At 48.1% G+C, this 22,043-nt stretch overlaps 1 protein-coding gene across 1 annotated transcript in view; it reads right to left on the reverse strand.

The window, feature by feature from the left end:
* Positions 1 to 15,792: 15,792 nt before the first annotated feature.
* The window catches only part of KIF5C (kinesin family member 5C), a 153,167-nt gene continuing 146,916 nt past the window's right edge, over positions 15,793 to 22,043 (reverse strand). The window contains exon 26 of the mRNA XM_059704528.1: positions 15,793 to 19,508. The gene's annotated coding sequence lies outside the window, so the exon portion shown is untranslated. The remainder of the gene's footprint in view (positions 19,509 to 22,043) is intronic.

The raw sequence follows: 22,043 nt of genomic DNA on the forward strand, positions 1-22,043 counted from the left end.
CCCAAATGGGCCATAGACTTAAATATAAATCTATGAACTTCTAGAAGAAAATATAGAAAATTTTAAAGACTTTTGGTTAGGCAAAGTATTCTTAGATAAAACAAGAGTTTGACTGACAAAATGATTGATAAATTGGTTTATCAACGTTTAAAAAATTCTGCCCTAAGGAAAGATACTGTTACAGGAATAAAAAGATAAGGCACAGACTGGGAGAATTAATTTGTAATTCACATTTCTGACAAAGGATATATATCCAGATTATGTAAAGAACTCTCAAAACTTGACAATAAGAAACAACCCCCCAAAAAATAACTAATCAATATTATCCCTCATAATATTTCTATGCTATAAGTTTTTATTTGAATTTGTACATTTTTTCCAGTCAGTTATAGGTCCAAACTTCTCACCAATTTTCATTTGTACCATATTATTTGAAAAGAAAACAAGGCTTTGTTCTCTGTTAACCTTGATGTAGTTTAGATTAATCTAAAAAAAACACTATTAGTTTGTTGCTATATTTTTTAACTCAGGAGATAAATTTTATATAAGTTTTTAGTAAAGAGAATACTTTTCCTATCAAATAAATTTGGTTCTTTAAACCAGCGGTCGCCAACCAGTGGTCTGCGGAACACTGGTGGTTCGTGAGGTCTGACAGGTTGGTGACCGCTGCTTTAAACAACAACAAAAAAAGTTATAACTTTCTGAGTCATCAAAATTTATTTTCTCACTTTTTAAATAATGAACCCTGAGCATGAATCACCACATTTTTAATCACCATACTTCCTCCTTCCCCTGCTATGAAAACTAAACAATTCTGGAACACAATGATGAAAGAAATGACCCTTATTATCCCTTTGCTCATATTTCTTCACTTATTTCTCATCACCTGGTACCATGTTTTCATTGTAAATCATGTTTGGGAACAATGTCAGGTATAACAAACAGATTCTGCATGAAAGAAATCCTTTAAGATCAAGTTATCCAATATGTAACCCTCTTTTTCTAAGTGAACATGTGTCTTTTTGTCTTTTTTTTCCCCCCAATGCCATACCTGCTCAGACTACTATATTTCCCTGCTGGCAACCAGAGAGACAATAAACCTTAAAGATTATCCCACTATGCCCAGCGAGTTTCTTCTCTTAATCTGTTTTATTTTTCATTATAGTATTTCACACCACCTGACATATGAAATAAAACATAAACAAATGTCTCATTGCAGTAAATTGTAAGCTCCATGAGAAGAGACTTTGTCTTTCTTATATACTCTTTTATCACCAGCACCCAGAAAGAACTGTGTGTGGCACACAGTAGATGCTCAATAAATATTTCTGGAATGAATGACTACCCAAGGTATCTCTCTACCTCATTCCCTCACAGTCTTCCAATGATCCTGGCCAACCCATGGCAGAACTGCTGATGGAAACAACACAACATGCTCCCTGTCACTCCCTCCTTTCTATGAGGATTAGTGACAGGTCTTTCTGCCAGTTTCTGTGCTACCTAGATACTGAGGATGGAGGCTCATGAGCAGTAGCCCCCCTGGTTATCCAATCTAACCCCAAATGTCCACCAGTGTCCACCTTATCAAATGGTAACAAAAAGCAGCACTCACCTCATACTTCAAATGAAAACAGGCTGAATACTTTCAAAGCAATAGACGGGCTGGTTTCCTATTAAACACACCTATGGAGTATTCACTCGCTGGACTTGCTGCCTGCAAAATCTTTCTCTAGTCCAGGATCTACCACTAACTGCATCTTCAGCACGTCCCAGCCTTTAAAAGGCAGGAAACAATACTGAAGACACGACACAAGCGGGCAGGGGGGAGGTGAGGCGGAGGCACCGGGGTGGGCTGGGGAGTGGGAGGCACAGCAGAACCCTCTGTGAAGCTTTTTCAAACTACACAAGGGCCCATCCCTAAAGCCCTCCACCCTAGTCCCACCCTGGAGAGTTACCCCCACAGAGCGAGTCACTGTTGCTGTTACTAATGAAAGTCTCAAAAAATTCAGAAAAACTTCCCCAGGTTTTGAGCGTAAGTTATTTGAAGAGTGGGACCAAGATGTATGCTTCTTAGTGACACCCAGAGTGGTACCTAACATTGGGGACTCCTGTCTCTACCTGTGTCTCCAACCGCAGCTCCTTTCTTCCCAGCAGCCACACCGTATCCTGCTATAGGACTGAACTTCTGATTGCCCACAGAGGCCATGCCTTTCACCGTCTGTCCCCACCGGTGGGAGACACAGTGGACTGCCTACCTAATAGCCGGCTGGGCAGTCTCGCTTTCTTCCTTGCTAACAGAATTCCGATTTTGTTTAAGTCTGGAGCATCGATGTGTTCAGGGGAGGTGAGCCCACCCCCAGCCCCAAATTGCTTGCCCAAACATTCATAGCCACTGGTTTAGGGTGGCCATGTGACTCTTCTTGCCAATGGCACATGGAACTTCTAGGAAATGTTGTCCTTTGTTATCTAGAGAAACACGAGAAGCAACCCTTCCTTTCTGCTCTGGATGCGACCCCATGAAGGCAGCATGGAGCTCCAGTCCCCCTGTGACAGGGCAGAGGAAACCAAGGGAATCTTCCAGGAGCCAACCTAGAGCTGCTACTACTTTGAACTGCCTGCCTCCAGACTTCTTACACAAGAGGGTAAAGTCACCTAAATAATGTTACAATAGAAAGCTCTATATGATACCCTACCACATGGCCTGAGAAGTCCCTCCAACTTTTTCTCCTACTCATCTCCAATTTAAAGGACAATTACAATGTCCTTGGGAAGTCTTCACTCTATCCCCAGGAAAACAGTGCCAGACACTGCCTTTCCAGCTAGACTCTAAGCTCAAAAGCAAGCAACTTCACCCTTGGCAGAGGCCTTATCATATGTTGGGCACTAATTAAATGCTGAATGAATGAATGAATGAACAAAACAATGAATGAAAGGATGAGCATGCAAGATGCCTTCGAGCCTTCGATAAAGACCTGATGACTGACAGACAGAATAGGGCCTCCAGGCAGTGTGCACTCTGCTACAGACATCTTCAGATGGTGGTGAGCAAAGGCTGGGATGGGACAATGGGCATGCCCTATGATTACCTGCCCAGGATGAGCTTCTCATTGGGGACTGCCCCTCCCCAAACCCCAGCAGCCGGGGTGGCACTATCCTAGTAGCTAAACTAATCTCCCCAAACACGGGTGGGACCTGGGTAAAGTACCACTTCTATGGTGGAAACCTGCTCCCTGTCCACTGAGATGGCCTGGCCTGCTTTGGTCTAGCACCGTGGTCGGCAAACTGCGGCTCGCGAGCCACATGTGGCTCTTTGTCCCCTTGAGTGTGGCTCTTCCTAAGCCTTAGGAGACCCTAATTAAGTTAATAACACTGTACCTACCTATATAGTTCAAGTTTAAAAAATTTGGCTCTCAAAAGAAATTTCAATCGTTGTACTGTTGATATTTGGCTCTGTTGACTAATGAGTTTGCTGACCACTGGGCTAGTATATAAGACATGCTTAATAACAGAGGAGATGGAAGAGACTGCCCCCACCCCCACCCTCTCTCTGAAGAAACAGGTAAGCCTGAAGGTGCCATGCTATTTATCACTCCACCGTAAGAACCCAGCAACACAGGAGGGGAAAGAGCCAAGATACAAATGAGAGAGGAGCAGCCCTGCAACCTGATAGGAGCTCCTGGATCTAACTGTGCCTGAAGCGAAAACCCTCAGCCTTTTCATTCACGTGAGCCAGTCAATTTCTATGTTGCATAAGGCAATTTCCAAGTGAAGAAAACAACTCAAAGAATTCTGGCAAATGTAATGAGCAGGCTGATAACACCTTCTGTCCGCAGGGCCTGCGCACCCGCACCTCTCCATCTCGGCCTCAGGATTGGTGTCAGAAGTAAGGCAGCTGGGAGGAGGCCTAGCCATGAACAAGTCAGAGTGGTGCAAAAAGAGAAAAGAAAGAGCGAGCCCTGGCCTGCTTGCTCAATGGTGAGAGTGTCAGCCCACAGACCCAAGGGTAGAACGAACGGTCGAGGGTTCAATTCCTGGTCAAGGGCACATACCTCTGGGTTGCAAGTTCAATCCCTGAGGCTACCAATCCTCCTCCCCCTCCTCCTCCTCCTCCTCCTCTCCCCTCCCCTCCACTCTCTCTAAAAAATCAATGGGAAAAAAAAATATCCTAGGTGAGAAAAAATAAATTAATAAATAAAAAGAAAGAAAAATGCCCACTCCCCTCAAAAAACACACCGCCAGCACCCCCAGGGCGCCCCCTAAGAGAGGGTAATCTAAGCCTCCTGGCTCTGCCTTCTGTGCAGAAATGTGTGGGGGCCTCTGGAAGGTGTAGAGTGTTGCACCAACACCTAGAGAGTGGAGGGAACTTCTTCACCGAGCACTGTGCTGTGCACTTCAGGAACAGCATATAGCTTAGGGCTCTTCTAAAAACTAATACCCATTGTACCCGTGAGGAAAGTGGGGATCTGCGAAGCTAAGTAACTTGCTCAAAGCAACACAGCTAGTAACTGGAATTTAAGTACTACTCGGGACTTTTTCCACTTTAGGCCCCGGGAAATGGTGAGCACACCTCCATCTCTCACGCTGCCCAGGGCGCAGAGACCCGCAGCTTACCACCTAAGGCCCCCGGGGTCGGAGCAGCTTCGCTCGGAAGCCCCAGGTAACACGGTAACACGGTGCCGGTCGGCTACTCAACACCAACTCCAAGAGTAAAGAGCCGGGCGGAGGGGCAGCAGCGCCGGCGCGGGGCCTGGGAAGCGCCGCAGACCGAGGCTGAGCTCCCCGGCTCCAGCGTCCTGAACCCCCGCGCCAGCTCCGCTCTCCCAGCAGCAGCCCGCGCACCCCGCCCCCTCCCACCCGCTGGGGTGCTTGCGCCGCCCCCGCTCCGGCCCCGTCCAGATGTTCGCAGCTGTTCGCCGTACGCCAGCGGCAGGACCGGACCCCAAGGCTGTGCCCCGGCCCCGCGCGCCTCGCTCCCCCCGCGCGCCGGAGAGGGGCGCGCCGCACAGCCCCCCGCCCCGCAGAACCCCGGCGCGGGCTCCGCAGTCCCCCCCCCCACCCCCACCCCTCCGCCCCATCCGACCACCCTCCCGGGCCCGCAGCGCCGCCCGCTCACCTGCGCCGCCCGCGCTCCGGGCTCCCGCCTCCCGCCTTGGCTCCAGCGCCCGCCGGGGGCCCGCTGTTGGCTGCGGCGCACGGGGCGGGGCGGGGCGCGGCTCCTCCCGCCCTGCGACACCTGGAACACCCGGAGGGGGCCGAGGCCGGACCCGTGGGTCCCCGCGGGCCGGGGGCAGCCGGCTCCAGCTCCGCGGGCAAACCTCGCAGATCCTCTGCGGGCGGAAGGGAGGCCGGGCGACCGCGTTAGGTGACACCTGGGACGCTCAGTGCCTGGGAGGCGGCGGGGAGCCAGGGCCCGGCTGCTCCCACCCCCGCCTGGCCGCTCAGGAAATGAACTCGGAGGGAGGGAGCTGGACGCAGTGGAGGGGGAGGCCACCCCTTTCTTTGTAGAACATGGAAACCGAGACCCTCGTGGTGAAAATGACTGGGCCAAGGGCACAGGCGAGTTAGTTCAGAAGGACTCAGAAGGCCTTTGCAACCATTCCACCCTACCCCATGCCACCTCACCCATCCCCCCGTTTTAATAACGGCATTCGGCTGCAAATAAATTCATTCCCGAGGGTGCTATCCTCCCACCCCTAGACTGTAAGCCCCAGTTGAGCAGGGACCTTGCCTGTCCACTGTTCAATCACCTGAACCTTGAACAAACCCAGTACCGAGCAGGTGCTCCATTAATACCGAATAAACAAACAAGGTGTGGCCGGGTCTTTTGCGTCCAGCCTTATGCTGGTCATTCACGTCAGGCCAGAGGCTCACTCCCACTTCAGCAGTGACATCCCTCCCCCAGCAGCAAGCCGCCTGGGGAGGTCTACCTCCCAGGGCAATTTTGTCAGCTGTCCAGCAGATCTTTAACTTCTGAGTGTCACAGACAGGGCTCTGAATGACAATGCCATCCTGCCAGCCCTGCTGTGGAAACATTGCGGCTACTGACCCCAAATCCCAGAGCTGGTAGTATGAGGTGCTGGTGCGACTGTGGCTGGGAAGAATTGGTGGGGACAGAACTGGTGCAGAAATTCTGCTTGGCTTTGGTCCTCTGCGGAGATCTCTAACCTGTGGTCTTTCCAAGTCTCTCAGAGTCCTTTGACCCAAATCACTTACATTTACTGAGTCCCCGACAGTTTCAAAAATAAAGACACATCAGCCCTGGCTGGTGCGGCTCAGTTGGTTGAACATCGTCCCATGCACCAAAAGGTCACTGTTTCGGTTCCCAGTTAGGGCACATGCCTGGGTTTCAGGCTCCATCTGATGTTCCTCTCTCACATAAATGTTTCTCTCTCTCTCTCTCTCTCTCTCTCTCTCTCTCTCTCTCTCTCTCTGCCTTCCTCGCTCTCTCAAAAACCAATAAAAATAAGTTGTTGTTGTTTTTTAATAAAAAGAAGGAAAGACATACCAAAATAGGATAAAAGAGTATGGGATGTTGGTGTGTGTGTGTCCCATTGAACAAATAAATGGGCTTCACACACATACACACACAAGGTAATGTGTGATGCTGCTAATGTCAAGATTCATTAAAGAAACCCATTTCAAGAGCAGTGCAGGGAATGCTGTGTATCTTTAAAGCTGCAGTGGAGGGCACTCTTATAGCTACTGCAGTAGACGTCTATGACTGCATGTGTTAAACCTCAAAGGCCATGATTAGAGACTGCCGAGGTGAGGTCATGGTCAAGTGGCTTACTCCTTCCTTTCCCCAGCGGTACGCTCAGGCCTGGAGCCCCCATCCCCCTCCCTCAGTGAGTCCTGCGTGGATGTGTGTTTAAGAACTGGTAGTGCCTGGCTGGGCACGTCACACTGGGCCAGGCCAACCTGGAAAAGAGTGGCAGTGGGTGCCCCACCTAGGTGTGCCCTACTCCGCTCGTCCTCTGTGGCGGGGGGGGGGGGGGGGGAGGCTGGTGTCCCTGGGTGGGGCTGTGGGAGGGCCTGCCCACGGGACAGCCACTTGCGCAGCAGGTGGGGCTGAGTTTGGGAGCTGCTCTGAGTCTCACCCACGTGAAGCGGCCCAGCCCTTGTTGTGTGTTGGTTTCAGTCAGTGGAGCATGTGATCCTCGGTGATTTAGGATCCTCCTGCTGTATGTGACCTGGGCTGGGCCAGCCTGGTAAGTGGGTAAGTGATGCCACCCAGGCTGGCCTGGGAATCATCAGGAAGCCACAAGTTCCACCCTGGCATACACATGGACTCTCTCTCTCTCTCTCTCTCTCTTTCCCCCGTCCCCCAATCTCCCCAATCTGTGCTTCCTGAATATCCCTGGCTGTGCACTTCAATTATGCATTTTTGCCACTTGGGAAATGTGCAGGCATCAAATTGGGCAAGATCTCTGCCCGAAGGTCTTTGCTTGAAAGGGGCATCTGAGCATGAGGGTCTGATACCACTGTGAGGTTCGGTGGAATGAAGCACGTGCGGTGCTTGAGCGCAGCACCAGCGGAAAGCACCTGTGCACCAAACGATGCTCTCCCTGTTGTTAACGTGGCTCTGACTGCAGCACACAGAGAGACAGCTGGTGGCTGATAGACACTAAAGTGTGGAACATGGAGACAAACCCATTGCTGGACTCACAGGGATCTAGAATGAATTGATCCTTGCAAATAACTGTCTTACTATTCTCTGTTGGCCCCTAAGAAAACATTTGATCTGGAAAATCTTCAGTTTCTTGTCTATTTCTAGTTCTCTGATAATATCATGAAAGAGAAATTATCCAAAGAGGAAATAATCCAGAAAATTTCTAAGCTTCAGGAAATACTTCCCTCCCTAATTTTTTCTACATTTACTTAGGACTCAGTGTGTACAATAATACTGTATTTCCCTTTCTGAGCATATCTTTTAATAAAACATTGCATATAAAGTTCCTAGAATCATTCCTGGCACATAACTTCTCAACTAATTATAACTGATATGGGGGAAATGTAGGACAATGGCCATAAATATCAAAGTCAGAAAGAGCTATGACTTCCGGTAGGCAAATATGATAATTGTGTGATTAGGTTACCCAAAAATTTAAGTTCACTGGCTCTGAAATAAGACTATTTGGGCTTAAATCCAGCCACCACTCACAAGGTATGTTAATCTCTCTATGTCCCACTTGGCTCATCTGTAAAATGAAAAGAATACTAGTATATCATAGGAAAGCTAAGAGACACAATAGAATAACCTTCAGTGAGCAGCTACTTTGCAATAGTCATAGTCCTAAGTTCTTAGATTCTTTTTTAAAATATGTTTTTATTGATTTCAGAGAGAAAGGGAGAGGGAGAGAGAGATAGAAACATGAATGATGAGAAAGAATCATTGATTGGCTGCCTCCTGCATGCCCCACACTGGGGATCAAGCCCACAACCCAGACATATGCCTGACTGGGAATCAAACCGTGACCTCCTGGTCCATAGGTAGATGCTCAACCACTGAGCCACACTGGTTGGGCATCTTAGCCTCTCTTTTGCCAACTGACTTTAGAGTAGGAATTCTTAATCAAGGGCCAGAGACCCCGAAACTGGATTTAATATTTTGTGTATGCATACATTTTTCCTAAAGAGAGCATCCACAGCTGTCCTCAGATTTGCAAAGAGGTTTGGGTCTCGAACATAATTAGAATTCACTGCCTCCCAGACTTAGCCAAGGGTTTCTGAGCTGGAAGGCTAGAGATCAGGCAGACCACTGTCCCCCGGCACCTCTGGGGAGGAGGGGCACCTGGGAAGCTCGCTCCAGACAGATCCCTCTCCTCCTGAGAATTCAGGCTCAGGAGGGCGGGAGGTTTTAGAATAAGCACCCCAGATGCCACTTGCCTCCAGACCGCCTGAAGACCGACCTTATCCTTCCTTCTACTTGCTCGGGTGAAGAAACAGGCCCAGAGATGGTTCCATTTGAAACAGCTGCCATCCCACATCTACAAGGAGCCCCCCTCCCCTCTATGTGAAGCCCTCACCCCACCTGAACAAAGGAAAAATGTTGTTCCTTCCACAACCCAAGTTCCCATGAGGGGCACTCGAAAGACAAAGTCAGGCTTTGCAAAGAGGAAAATAAAATGTGAGGCCACCTTTGTGTTAGCCCTTTAAGTCCCAAAGAAGATGAGACCTTCCTTGCCAGGACTCCTGACACCTCACTCCAGCACCCACCCCCTCCACACCCCACCTGCGTCTCGCTTTGCTGTTTGAACAGCTGAGGCTATTCAGCTAACACGTTCAAGCGACATCTTTCAAACATGTAGAGGTTTTGTTCTACTTCCTGAAGCCACAGGCTAATTAGGAACTGAACAGCCTGCTTCAGCCTGATGCCATCTAGTTGTGTGAGGCCCACAGTGGGAAGCGCTCCGCTCCTGGCAGATCTCGGCAAGAATGGAGGCTGAGGCAAGACCAGGGAGGCAGCGGCTGCAGCCAGAGTGGTTAGCAAAGTCATGTTTCAGGGGCACCCAGAAGTGTCAGCTCAAGCATTACCAGGCAAATCCAGAATCCTCTCTTTTGGACTGGGGACATTCTCTCCACGCTGACCAAGGGCAGCCAAGGAAGTATGTGTTTCCTTGGGACTTTGATGCTCACCAATCACAGAGTCCTGATGTAGCAAAAGTGGAAATAGCCCAGAGTGTGTTCAGCTCACGTCTCACACACCAGGCCAGCAAGCAAAATTTCCAAGGAGACACACTGCCTGCCGCAGTTTTGTTTTCCTGAAAAGAGGACCATGAAAAGATGCAGATGGCCCCTTAGGCCTGTGCTTGACCCTGAAGTCAGGCAGCACGTCAGCTTTTCTGCATTTATCCCTCAGTATCCTCCACACTCTCGAACACCGTGGTGAGTTTGCCGGGCAGTCTAAGACATCCGCTGGGCAGTTGCTTGCCCCCTTCACTTGGGTTTCATAGCAAGCACTGAAGCAGGGACTACATTCTGTGGGTCTGCTTACAAAATTACTGGCTACAAAAATGTCCACATGGCTTTGCTGATGTATTTCTAACCCCAGGAAAGATCTTAATGCTCCCAAATTTACTTCTTACTTTTGAAGGTAACCCAAACATACTCATCATCTCTTTCATCTGCAAGGTCACAAAGGAGCCGACAGACCCGTGTGGAGAAAGTTCTTTGCAGGAAATCAGAGTTCTGTTACCGTTAACCCACCAAGCGAAAGCTTCCTCAGGACCTTCACACTTGCTGGTTCTTCTGTCTGGAACTGTCTCCAGATCTTTGCACGGCCGGTTCCTTCCATCATTCAGAGAGGCCTCTCCTGACCACCAAGTTGAAGAAGATCCATGACACTTGCTATCACTGCGTCCTGTTTTCTCTTCCCACCACTTGAATGTACTGAATCCTCTCAGAAAGTGGTGTTCACTGGCTTATAATTTGCCTCTAAGAAAATGAAGACTTTGTCTTGTCTGTTTACCCTGCTCTCCAGCTCTGAAGCAATGCTGAATACAAAGGAGGTGCTCAAGTACAGGGTGTACACACACTTTGAATAGTTATAAAGGCAGTGTTTATTAAAATACATTTCATTTTCAAAATGTAATAGACTCTACAGATATCTTGTGTATACATTTTGGGGACACCCTGTATTTGTGGGGAGAATAAATGAATGCTAATATTTTTGCAGAACGCTTGGAGTTCATCACATGGAGATTTCAGCTGCAGAGGCCAGATAACTTGTTGGAGGCCCCCATTACCACGGGGAGGAGTGGGAACTACTGGAACTCCAGTCTATAAACTGCGACTGTCCACCCTGGATCACCAGGGCCCTGGCACATAGTACACACACAACAAATGGCTGTGGCAAAACATGTCCACCCAACTCATAACCAGCAGTGCTTGACCGCGGGTCAGAGAGGCTCCCGCTGCTATCAGTTACGGTTGTTTGCAGGCGGAGGGGTGGTGCAGCGGAGAGAACCCTGACTTGAGCAAGGTCTGGACTCAGTCTCTCCATGTGACATAAGGATGGTCACTTAACATTCAGACAATTCCCAGTGCTTCTGCACCTTTCTCTGCTACTCCGAGGATTGGTGGCATACACGTTATGTCTTCAAGAATGCCCCAGTGTATTGGCTCAATATAGTGAAGCGAAAACCACCTTAAAGGGCACTATTTATCTACAACAACTCTTAGGGGGGGGACAGGGAATGGCAAAAACTGAGACGGGCAAGCCGAGGGCTGTCACGGAAAGAACCTGAGCTCTAGAGGCAACACAGCCCCGGGCGGGACCTTGGACACAGTACCTCACCTCTTTGGACTTTGGTTTTCTCCTGGCCTAAGGTCTGAAAAGAGTTGAGCACCAAGCAGAGGCCATGATCACGGTTCTTTCATGTTTAGGAGCAGCCAGCCCCCGTGCAGAGGACAGACCTGCCTCCAGGGTGCGGCACCAGGAGGGGCCTTCACACAGGCTCTTCAGCAGAGGAAGCAGACAGCTTGTTTCCAGACGCTGGCACGAGCCAAGGGTGCTTTTGTGTAGCAGCTTGGCTAAGTGATTCCGTGAGCTCCTCTAATCTCTCTGTGGGGAACTTGTTAAGCGGCTGCAAGGATGCGGTGGGGAGCGGGCTCTGCCACAGCGGTGGCTACTGGGAAGCCAATGGACCCGACTCAGGATCCCACGATCCCACACAGGGCCTTGCAGGAGCCCCGGTATGAACAGCCCCGGGCACACAGTATGGGCACTGCCCCCAAAGCCCCTCAGTGGGGTTACTGGGAGAGCAGGGTATGTATGTGGAGCACAAGGTAACAATGAGGGATTCTGCGGTCAACCCCTGAAATAGCCTAAGACGGCTTTTCCCCAAGAGGAAGGGGGGTGGAGGAGTGGGAAAGGAAGAACCCTAAATGGCGAGCTCCGACAAGGTTTGACCTCAGGGCCAGGAGCAGGCGATCCTGTCTCCGCACGTTCTTGCTCCTCCTACTGGAAGCAAAGCTGCTGACAGGAAGGCACAGCCCGGGTCTGAGGCGAAAACATCTTCTCTGGGACGTTGCTGATGATTCGGTCCCTGACACGTGAGTAGCACTTTGCACAGTTTCCCAGCTGATCCTCATCACAAAGGTGAGCAGCAGCAGCAGGCAGTGGGCCAGCGCTCTCCACAGCACAGAGAGGCCCTGGGATGCGGGGCAGTTAGCCCTCCACCAGCCTCCCACAGCCGCTCGACGGGAATTACAGGCGAACCCAGGTTCCAGCGTCATCATTCTTCCCACTTTGGAATTGTGGACATAAGTACACCTTACAAGCTCAGGGGAGGCCTGCATGGCAGGCCTTACCCACGCAGAGGCCTCAAGTACCCACACAGGCTGGCCTGAGAGGAAAACTGCCTAACCAAAAATGAGTCATGGCAGGCAGTCATGGCCTAAGCTGGTGTTTTCCTTGACGAAGGTCAATCCTCATCGTAACTGAGCCTGTCTGCTGCATCTACAATAACATTCCTTGGAATGTCGGAGTAATCCCCTTTTCCCAGACCCCCCAGGGCACAACTCCCACCAGAGCATGAGACCCAAGAATCCCTCACTGTCACCTTGTTCTCCCACATACCATCTCTCTGTGCTGTAAATGTTAATTGTTAACTCTCCTGTACCCACCAGTGTAAAAGCAGTGTGTGTCCTTCCGTTTTACTTTTTATCCAATCCCAGGGGTTTCCTCACTTTGCTTTCTCTGCCTCCCTAATCTATCACCAATGGATTTCAAGTAACCCCATTACATCATCTTCATTCCGGTGTGTTAAATAAATGGTAAAACTGCCATGTTCCGGGGCGTTTTCTCCATACGCTGAGATTTTGCTTCCCCCCAATTGACTGTTTGGACATTTCTTACCTCTACAGAATCATAGACTGTTTCCGACTTACAGAGGTTGAACTCTAGGATCTTTCGACTTTAGGATGGTGCGAACGCCGTGCCGTGATCTTTTCCTGGGCTGGCGACGCGGGGCACCTGCTCTCCCCTGATGCTGGGCAGGCACAGAGCCCGGAGGATGAGCACCGGTACCTGCAGTGCCCTGTGCTCTGGGCACGTCAAAGTTCCTGTTCAGCAGGTTAGGTGTGTAAGCGTATTTTTGACTTATGGTATTTCCAACTTAGGATGTGTTCGTTGGGACCTGATCCCTAGTAAAGAGGTCGAGGAGCATCCGTACTCAGCGGGGTCATGGCCTGATAGCCAGTGTGCAGGGGTGTCCCAGGAGGGGGCTTTGCAGGGCAGCAAGGACACCTGGGTCATCTGGGTTGGGGGCGGGGAGGAACCTGTTGGCACGGCTGAAGGTTAGCATCCCTTGGCCTAGAAAACTCTGCCATCAACCTGTCCCTCCAAGCCTGCATCAGCGGCACCCTCGGACAGGAGAGGTACCGCTGGAGTCTGATGAAGCAGGGCTCCTAGGAGAAGCCGCCTGCGTTGTTCCCATCCCTCCTGCAGCTGGACTTGCATGTGCAGGTGTGGTATGACTGGCATGTTTACTTGTTCTAAACCCACAGCACTAAAATGAGACCCTATTCATCTTCACAATGGGGGGAGCGGGGGGAGGGGCAGTGATTACCAGCAGGGCTCCCTGAACAGCCTCCTCCACCGCCTCACACAGACCTGGGGATGAGAGAACCCAACCAGTGCCGCTCAGACCCCCGGTGGAGCGAGGTGAGATGGGGCAAGAGAACCCTGCTTTATTTTTCACTTAAGAAGTAGGGGGATACAGGCTTTGTACTCAAACAAGCAACCAGAGATAGTGTCCTAAAGAGCAAAAAGTCGACATGGATCATGGTCAGTTGAATTCTCACTACACAGTCTGAAGTGTCTGCCTCATGTCTAAGTGTCTGTTACTTTATGGAAAAGCTTCTGACAACTGTGCGGCTACTCAGTCTTGCTTTAGGAGTCCCCCACCCCCCACTATGAGGCATCCTCTTTCATTACCGGTTCCATGATTCTTGCCTCGATACAGCTGATGGCTCACACAATGATGTCTCAGAGTCCAATCAAAGGAGGAAACAGAAAAGTTGTGAAGCTATAAAACTTTTTATCAATTCTTCACAAAAGGGTTTTTTGAGGCATTACACACACACACACACACACACACACACACGCATCATTCTGAAGTGGTTACTACCTGCAGAGAGCACACACCTTGGGACCAGACCACCTGGTTTTGAGTCTTGCCTCCCCCTCCTCCTCCTAGCTGTGAGACCTTGGGCAAGCTACTTAACTTCTCTGTGCCTGTTTCCTCCCGGGCAAAGCGGAGATAATGGTGCCGACCTCGTGGGTTTATTAGGAGGATTAGCTGGATTAATGCATGTAAAGCACTTAAAACAGTGTCTGGCACCCAGCCAGAACAGGCTCGCATGAATTGTTGGTTGCCGCTTTCTGAGCATGAGGCGGTTCTGGTGCTGCTACATGTCGTCCAAAACAAGTTTGCCAATGGCTCTAATTTCATGTGTACGTTCTGAAGGCGTAACGCACGGCTGCAGGAATCACTTTCGGTCTGAGCATGGAGAAGGGAAGGGTTTGGAGGGTGCTGAGCAGGGAGGAGACCTGCAAGTCTCCTGTGATTTTGAGCCCGACGAACTGCACAGAAAATGGTGTTTTCTGTGCCAAAGGGAAAGTAAAAATCCCGTGGCTCAGGGTGCCTTTTGCCAAATGAGCCCACATTTTCATCTGATGTGTCACCCAAGAGATTCCTCCTCCTCCTGTTATTTTATTATGTACATAAGATACAAGATGAAACCTGTCACAAGTGCGAGAATTAAACCTGCCAATGCACATGTCACCGGTAATTGCCTTAGCAGATTACAGCTTCAGTTCCACCTTCTCCCAGAGGCCCCAGCCCTGGACTTCCGAGACACAGCCCCCACCCTGTGCAGCGTGCGGCTGGGCTGACGGAGCCCTGGGAACAGCGCAAGCCTGCAGATCTGGGGCCTGTGGGCATTTCCCATGACATTGAACTCTGCCTTGTAATTGGGTTCTGGCAGGGTACTGCCTTCCCGTTTTAAATAAGCAGCTTGGGCCTAAAAACTCATCCATCCCATTTGTAGGTTTACTACATAAGTCACCTTTAACAACTTGGTATCTGGGAACTGACTCTTCCAAGTGCTTTAGCATTTGGAAGATGGGTAAAACATCATAAAAGCACATTATGCACATTGCCCTCAATCCCACTTATAAAATGTTCATTTGTTCAAATGTTCACCATCCTTCCCACTTGTAATTGATTAAAGCAGTATACTGCCTGGCTTGCATGCAACATTAACCAAATCAAGAACGAGAGGCTCCCAGCATCCCCTCGAGATCTCAGCACTGCACATTAATACTAATAATCAGTAGGTTAAACAGAAATACAAACACCCAACCCTTCTCCAAAGATGCCAGTGATCTTTCAACATACACAGGGCTCCACTGCATTAGCTGAAGAATGCCAATGCTCCAAAACATATTATTAGAGTAAGTGCCCTTCTCGGGCAAGAAGAAGTTTGGCTAAGACACCTGTGTGTCTCCTGAGCTTTAACTCAATCCTGCTTTAACTCAGTTAACACGTTTACATCAGTCGCTATTGCTTGAGTGCTGAAGGGACAAGTGTCAGGTTTTCTTGGTTTTTCAATGAAAAAAAAAATTAAAGCCAGATATTCAGCCTAAGCAAAAGGCAAAAAGGCCAAGGTTGACTTTGGTCGTGCGCTGAACTTGAGCTCCAGGTCACTGAAATGAATTCCTCTGAAGCCAGAAAATGGCTCACACAAACACTGGCATTGGACTCAAATAAAGGAAAACAGACCAGCCAAAGTTTAAGTCAAGTTTATTTTCCACTTTTAGTATTTTTCAAATTATACAACATGCAGTCTGCCAGAGTATCCATACGTCTTCATTTTTGAACCCAGAAGAAACCAACACTTTCCATGGGCCAGGGGAGGGTTACTTCCAGATTTTTTGTTACATGTACTATATTACAGCATCGTTACTTGATATAAACTGCATTCTCCCCTTCAAACCACCAAGTTTGCCCACAATTTTTAAAATGAAAGCTACTGTACAGATACACAGAGCCCAGCAATCATACATCTGCAGTACACACTACATACTTTACAAACTAGACATGAGTAATTCTACTGATGCCCTCGTCCCCTCACCGCCACACCCAATGGAAACTGGTTAAAACGGATACAGAACCTGCCATGTACAGTCCGACTCCACAGAGCAGTGCTCCCTGGCCCTTGCCCGTAATATTTCTAAAAAGTCTAAGTTGAATGTTAAATGAAGCTGTTGTAGTCTATGATGGTTCCTTCAACTTGTTCAAGATATGCAGGGTGAGCCAACGAAGGGAATGAAGTGAACACGCCCCCTGCCTCGCCAATGAAAAACTTCCCCAACGTGTCTTCTGTGCTGCTAAAAACATGCACTGCAAAGAGGGGACTGTTGAGAGCTTTGATCTGCTTTCAGTTGCTCCTGCAGGAAAGGAGAACCCATAGCTCCTCCTTGAGTCCTGGTGATGGCTTGGTCTGGCCTTGGGCAGGAGTATCAGTTTCTTGTGTGAACTTAGGGCTTCAAAATACATTAGATGCTACGTTCTAGACAGACATCCTTATTTCTCCATTTATCCCAATATTTCTAAAAAGCCTAATTTAATCATATGATAGTATTTCTTTAAAACCCTTAATCTGCACTTAATGTTCTCCTTACCCCTCGCCATTCAACAAGAGCCAACTGTACAGTGTTTAAAGAGACGATGCGCTTGTACAGAAGTCTCTGGTAAGTGACCAGAACTCATTTGGCATTAATATAGTTTAGTCTCCAACCATACATCTGATATCCCCAACAGCATTCCTCTAAATTAACAATCCACTATCCTGTAGGTAGAGTTTATCTGAATAAACCACCTAGTATTCTCTTCAAGAATCAGAGTAAACATTCAAGAAGTAGCATGAAATATAAAATTATTTAAAGAAAAGCGCATGTGCACATGTACACACACACACTGCACAAACACACCACTTACACACACACACACACACACGAGCAAAAAGCAGCATACAACCAATATATAACCATATATACTGGCCTTCAGAAGTGTGGCTTTTTACATTTAGAATCCAAGTGTAATGGAGCAATAGTATAAAAAAATTAAAGTTGCATACATGTGGCTTTCTAAACAAGTGGCCTACAGAATATATGATCTCAAAATTAGCTTATTATTAAAGTAATACTTAAGAATCTGCTTGAACGTACTGTATGATCCATTCCAATAATCTGCCTGTTGGTCACAGTGAGGAAACTTAGTTTCGAGGTCCTATAAAGATCAAAGCTAGGTGAACTGACTGGCTGATCAGCAACTAGCGGAAGTACCTTTAAGAGACATCAAAGCCAACTTTCTCTGTGAATAAAGCTGAAGTGAATTCTGTGAGTCCCTTGTGGAGATCAAGAAATACGGAACTACAAGTGACTGTTTCTTTGAAACATGAAAGGGCCATGCAATTCTTTACAAGTAGAAAAGGGGTACCCAGGAAAAAATTACCTTGGAAAAAAACCAAAATAATCTATAACAAGAGAGCCAAAAATAAATTATTGACCTTGGTTTAATTTCCAAACACAAAGTAATACAGTTGCATAACAGACAGTAGTGGTATGACAATTAGTAATTGGTAATCTTCTCAAAGACCAATGTTTTAGCATCTAAGATCAGAGGCAAGGTTATAAATATGGCATATATCACCTGGTAAGGGCTGCAAAACCTGTCCTACAAGGACCCTTCTATCAGATTGCAAATAGCAATTGGGCAGTTTATACTGCACGAGTGCTGACAACAACATAAGAAAATGAAACAGAAGAATTTTAAAAATGCAAAATTGTCATCTTTTTCAAATAAATACTTCAGGTAGAATTCATCCTCTTCTCTCCTTACTCCTCTCACCCCCCAAAACAAAACACACACAAACAAAAGCAACATTGAACAAACAAATAAAGCAGCTTTGCTTTGTTAGGAAATTTTATACAGGATTTTGGAGGTGAATTCAGTCCTTAGTGCTTTCTCCTCTCTCTCTCTCTCTCTCTCACATACACATACACACGCACACGCACACGCACACGCGCCTTGAACAATCTTCTGTCCACACAGCCACTAGAAAGCCCAACGTCTCCCCAACACATTTCATTCCGGGGTGATAGCAGCGGGGCAGTGCCAGCTCGCTCCTGTTGGGCAGGCACAGTAGCAGGAGGACGGGTGCCTTCACCGAGTTTGGTTGGTTGTCATGGACTTATCCTCAAATGTGTCAAAACAGTAGCAGCACAGAAGAAAAACTTAATTGAATCCTTGTCATTTTCCCTGAAAACTTTACTACTTGGAAATCCATGTTCATATGCACACCAGGGAGAGTTGATTCAGTTTAGATTCATGTATCTGAATATAGCAACAGGTATATATATTTCTTAAAATCCATCCATATTGATTTCTTCTAATTCTGCCTAAGAAGATAAAACCTATATTTGATGCCAAAAAGAGGACCCAAACAGTCAGAATGATGAGTTAAAATAACTTATTTGTGGCAACTTATTCATAGGCACAAAAATTTGTCCATTACACTCTCCCGGGGGCTTCCTCTTTCAACTGCAGAATGATCCTGGGTTCTGGCAGCAATACCCCCTGGAGGCTTCAGATGGTTCCCTAGAGAAAGAGGCCATCGAGATGCCACTCCAGGCGGACCAGGGCGAAGGGGCAACCCGACTTCCACTCATCCAACTCTGCGGCATCTCCAGCACTTCTGAAGGAGTGATGCTCACACCGGGCTGGCTGAGACTCGTCGCTGCCGTTTCAATAGCAAACAACTCAGAGGTGAATTTTATGACTTTTCACGTTCACAGAGATGTGTTTGAATGAACAAATTCTACATTGCTGCTGTCAGATTGTTTTTCTGCCTTGAAGAAATTTGCTTTGCATTTTAACGGATGTCATACTAAAAGGTGTACTTTACAGATCCAAAGATGTGACCAGGGTAGTCAAAATGCTTCCTAGGAGTAATTTGTTTTGGAAAAGTGTTCAGAATGAAAATTTTGATCCCTATAGCAGCACTTTGTTTGTTCCCTAAAAATATAAAGTGTCTATTTTACAGGAAACCAGACAGTTTCAGCAGAGTGTGATCACCTGCCTCCACGGCACTTGGTTGTCCCCCCCGCACCCCCTGAATGGCAAGTTAGGGCGTTTGCTGGACAGTGCAGGGGCCGCCCGAGACCGCCTGAGGCCCGAGGCCAAGTCTGCAGCGGTGGTTCCCAGGAGTGAGCGGATCTTCTGTGATCACCCCTTCAGATTCCTCAGGAAGAGAGCGGTCCAAGCACACGTCTGCACACAGAACTTCTACACAGCTCAAATGCCTGAAACGGGTGTACTGCAGATGGCTGGGTAAGCAAGTGGGAAAGAAAAGTGCGTAGGAGAGGGGTTGGGGTGGAGGGGCGGGGGAAGGAATTGGTGATTAATTTCGTCCTTGACATGCTACGTGGAGAGTCAGATCTGTTGAAAGAGAACAAAAGAGAGAACACAGGTGTTAGAAGACACAATGGAAATTCACTCCTCAGCAAAAAAAAAATAAAATTGTTTATAGTTCTAGACATTTCGACCAGAGATGTCTAATAGAAATACCATGCGAGCCACTTAATTTTAGTTTTTGAGTGGCCACATTAAAAAGTAAAGAGAAACAGGTAAAATTAATTTTAATAATGTAAGATTTCCTTTAACCCAATAATTCAATATATTATCCTTTCAATATGTAAGTAGCATTCCGTGGCGATGTTGTACATGACGGTATTATTACTGAGATGTTTCACAGTCCTTCTCCCAGTGTTTGCAATCCTCTGTATACCTGACCCCTTCAGCACACCTCAGCTTGCACTTGACCACATTGCAGGTGCTCAGTCACGCGTGGATTGGACAGCACAGCCTCCTACTTACTGCCCTAGATTTAAGTGTGCAGCCCTAAAACATCCTCTCCCAAAAGCCACCGTCTATTGAAACTATAGATATTCAGAGAAACAGGACGCAATTCCTCATTCCCGGGGGGAGCTCACACACCACTTCTCACCTGCCAGCATCTGGGATCCCAAAGCAGGTCAGACACAGCCCCAACCTCAGGCGCTCTCGCCAAGACAGGGGTTCCCAGTCCTGAGAGGGATGCTTCCCCTGCCTGGGGTGATGGTTACGCAGTGGAGCATCCGTGATTTCACTCCACTCGCCACCGGATGCTCGTCAGGTCTCTTTCAGCCCAGGATGAAAGTCTGAGCTGGTCCCGACCCAGAGGCCAGCGCCAACGCCCATGAGCTCAGCTTTCAAGAAGAAACTGAAGGGCGGCTTCCTCACCCCGGCTGGAAGCCCCGGACTGTCTGTGATCTTGCCTATGAGTTTTGGGCAGAACTCATGGTGGATGTTGGGAGGGTCGGGAGGGGAGAGGGAGAGGGATGGGAGCCTCATCCCTGTGGGAACTCCCTGGCACAGGAAATATCAGACACTAAGAAAACCCAACGGCTCTTAGGATAAGCAAGAGCAGAAGAAAATGGAAATCGTGTAGAAGGGGGAAAAGACTTAAGAAGAACTCCACAGCCAAACAAACACTGCTTTCTGTTTTTGCCTCTAGAATGCTGTAACCAGATTTAGTGCTCAACTGTGGTAAGCATCTCGGATTCCTGCGACAATGCTCTCTTCTTCGCTAACCTTTTTCTCTCCTCTCTCCTGATTTATAAGTTATAATAATGTAAGCAACCTCACATATTTTGTATAAATAAGCAGGATATAAATTATAAATAAGAGGAAAAATCAGGGCATGGAAAGGGATTATAAAAGCAGATAAGATCAAAGTGCATAGGAAAAAACCCTGCGAGAAATATAGAACAAAAACTGAATAGGAAAAAGAGAGAGAGAGAGAGAGAGAGAGAGAGAGAGAGAGAGAGAGAACACAGATTCCTTTTAAGAAGATCCCCTCCTCGCTGACACAGAAGACACCGGGGAGCTTACCTGTTAAGTACCTCTCTTGCTCCAACAGTATAATCAGAGTGATTACAAAGCTCCCAATTAAAAGTGGTTTGAGACTTCAAAAGTGAAAGGGACATCACCCAGAACCACAGGAACGCTGGCTGAGTGGAAGTCCTACAACTAGGAGGAAAGAGAAACGCACACGGACACTCAGAGGAGGCGCAGTGCTGAAGTCAAATTCTGAGGTGCGGAGTGCGCGGAGTGGGCTGGCGACGGAGGGCACGGTTGTTGTTTTCAATCGGGAGGGAGTCGCAGACTCTGAGCACCAGATCCAGGCGAGTCTTTAGGGACCCAGACTCAAACGGGAGAAGCGGGACTGTCTGGCTTCGGTCAGAGCGAGTGCAGCTTTCTCTCTGAGCTTTGCAGCGGGTGCTGGGACTCAGAGAGGCAGAGTCCCTGGGGACAGGACTGAGAGCCGCCATAACTGCTCTCTCCGGCCCACCCTGTTGATCCTGTGCGACCCGCCCTGCCCAAGCCCTGCACAGAGGCATTTGCCGGATAGCCTCAGGCAAAGGCTAGATTAGCACCTCCCTAGAGGACAGAAGTTCTCTCACTGCTGACACAGCTGATTCTCATAGCCACTTGGCCTGGAGGTCAAACCCTCCCTGGAATTAGCTACAACAATCAAGATTTAACTATAAGACTGCGAACAAAGACCACTAGGGGGTGCACCAAGGAAGCATAACAAAATGCGGAGACAAAGAAACAGGACAAAATTGTCAATGGAAGATATAGAGTTCAGAACCACACTTTTAAGGTCTCTCAAGAACTGTTTAGAAGCTGCCGATAAACTTAATGAGATCTACACGAAAACTAATAAGACCCTCGATCTTATATTGGGGAACCAACTAGAAATTAAGCATACACGGACTGAAATAACGAATATTATACAGACGCCTGACAGCAGACCAGAGGAGCGCAAGAATCAAGTCAATGATTTGAAATGCGAGGAAGCAAAAAACATCCAACCAGAAAAGCAAAATGAAAAAAGAATCCAAAAATGCGAGGATAGTGTAAGGAGCC

The sequence above is a fragment of the Myotis daubentonii genome, chromosome 7, assembly GCF_963259705.1.
Source record: "Myotis daubentonii chromosome 7, mMyoDau2.1, whole genome shotgun sequence".
In the NCBI taxonomy this organism is placed as follows: Eukaryota; Metazoa; Chordata; class Mammalia; order Chiroptera; family Vespertilionidae; genus Myotis; species Myotis daubentonii.